Source organism: Gadus morhua, unplaced genomic scaffold (genome assembly GCF_902167405.1).
Source record: "Gadus morhua unplaced genomic scaffold, gadMor3.0, whole genome shotgun sequence".
In the NCBI taxonomy this organism is placed as follows: Eukaryota; Metazoa; Chordata; class Actinopteri; order Gadiformes; family Gadidae; genus Gadus; species Gadus morhua.
The window spans coordinates 1-2,500 of record NW_021964123.1 but is presented as its reverse complement, the minus strand read 5'-3'; positions in this window follow the sequence as shown (position 1 = coordinate 2,500).

Genomic DNA, 2,500 nt, shown 5'->3' with positions numbered 1-2,500 from the left:
GCGGGGTACCGCCGCTTCAGATGGAGTGTATCTTGCTGCTTAACCTGTGATTGGCTGACGGGGGGAAGGGGGGGGGTGGTGGAGGCGAGGAGCAGCGCTGCTTTGATGGCTGGGGCTAATTAGATGCAATGTGGATGACACAGGGGCGGGTCAGAGAGGGTAACCCTCGCCGCCGAGCAGAGAGAGAGGGAGAGACAGAGGAAGAGAGAGAGAAAGGGAGAGGGAGAGAGAGAGAGAGAGAGAGACAGAGAGAGAGAGAGAGAGAGAGAGAGAGAGAGAGAGAGAGAGAGAGAGAGAGAAAAAAAAGGGAGAGAGAGCAAGAGAGGGAAAGAGAGAGAAAGGCTATGCTAATGAAGGCATGTATGAAGAATACGGGGGGATTTTCTTTATGAATTGGTGATATTTTTCTTTTACACAAGCAATCTTTTGTAGCTGAAGAGGCACTGTTTTGAGTACAGTGACGGCACACTCTGTTTCACTCTTGCAGTGAGGAATAGATACACATTGATAGATAGATAGATAGATATGGATGGATGATGCATGGATAGATGGATAGATAGACAGACAGACAGACAGACAGACAGACAGACAGACAGGCAGACAGACAGATAGATTGGGTGATAAATAGATGGACGGACGGTGATTGATGGATAGGTGGATGGATAGATAGACAAATAGACAGATATAAAGAGAAAGTTAGATCAATTGACACACAGACGGACAGCAAAAGAAAGACAAAGATGATGGCGGTGTAGTGTGTGTTTTTTGGTTTAAATCGTGAATGTGCAGATTTGGCAGAACTGCAATCGTATAAGTCTCAAACACCTCAACAATGCTTGCAACCTGAAAACGTCCTGCTACACCCTGAGCTAGGTGAAGACATGCAGGTTGCTGTCTCCTCTAGCAGCCGCAATGGCAATCGGTGGTGGTGCATGCAACGCTATACAGGCATGCCATTTAGCAAGCTAGCAGCAGTAATGTGCGTGGTGACCACTGACTTCCCGGGTTAGCTTGGATCGCTGAACATGTCATCTCCACTTTGCCCACGTATCAGCAGCTTGCAGACGTATCGACAAAGATGCAACCTGTTTTGGGGGACGGCTGTGTGCCGGGTTCTACTCCCGGTCCGCCGATCTCTTACTTGCTGTGGAACAGCGTTCGCTAAACACGGGCGGCAGTTCATTTCCCCAGCCCCCCTAAAAATGGGACCGCCCTGAAAAAAGAGCGATGTCTCTTTAGTCCTCCACACTTGCAACTCGGAAGAGGACAAATCCAAGTAGCACGATAGCATTAAATATGGATTCTCTACTGGGAGCAGTCGCCAATTGGATTCCCTGTCTCCCTCTAGTCCCCGCAAGTGCAAGTCATGTCACCGGCGAGCAAACCAACAGCACTTTCTTTTTTTTGGGGTGCTTTGGGCAACAATGCCTGTGCCAATGTGCAGGGGAATGTTGTATTGTATCGTGTAGTAGTGTAGTGTGTCAACAACGCTGTAGCCTGGGCTTACCTGGGAAATTGCAGTTTTATTACACGACAAACAAAAACAGTGGCTGTAACCCAGAGAGCAGGCTGAAAATAATAATTGGAATTGATGGTGCGAGATGGGGTGGAGGTGCTGTTTGGGGTGGAGGGCAATGGTGTTTGGTGTGGAGGTGACGAGTGCATGTGTGTGTGTGTGTGTGTGTGTGTAGGGGGGGGGGGTTGGAGTGGTCTAATAGGTGAAATTCCAATGCATGTCTCACTGTGGGACACTCTGTGTTTGTGTGTGTGTATGTGTGTGTCTAACCCTTGTGACAACACACAGGCGTGCGTTTGATAGAGTTATCACACGTATCTGGCTCGTCTGCCCGCCCGTGTGACTGTTGATCCATCATCCAGAGAAGAGAGGGAGGCGAGGGGAGGCGAGGGGAGGGGAGGGGAGGGGAGGGAGCTGTACCACGGCTGACCTGACACCCCTGTTGGGACATCTCATCACCGCGGGGTCGCGGGGGGTCAGCGTGCGACGGCGGCTAGTTGTTTGGTTTTCATTACTAAAATACAAACTTTAATCTCTTTAGTTTTTTTGCTGTTAGCAGAACAGTGTTGACTCGGGGGATGATTAGTGAGGGGCTGGAGATGGGGTCGGAGAAGAGTGCGGGGGGGAAAAGGGAGGAAGAGGACGCCCAGAGTGGAGGATAATTTGCTTCAATGCAGCGTCATTTCATCCCTCACCACCTGTTATAGTCATTAGGAATAATCTACAGAGGTTTCCTCATAACGCTACAAGGCGCCTGACGTGAGGCTCTATATTTTTGAATATTTGTGTCAAATGTTTTTATTGCCGTTGTTTTTTATTGCTATAACTGCTCTTGTGATAACGCTAATAATGTGAATAATTCTGAATCAGGAATATCTTTAAAGCCTCTTGTTCAAAGCGATATCCAGCCATGTTCAACAACTACATTTGATGAAGATGAAGATTGCCCTTCAACAGACACAAGACTGTGTGTGTGTGTGTGTC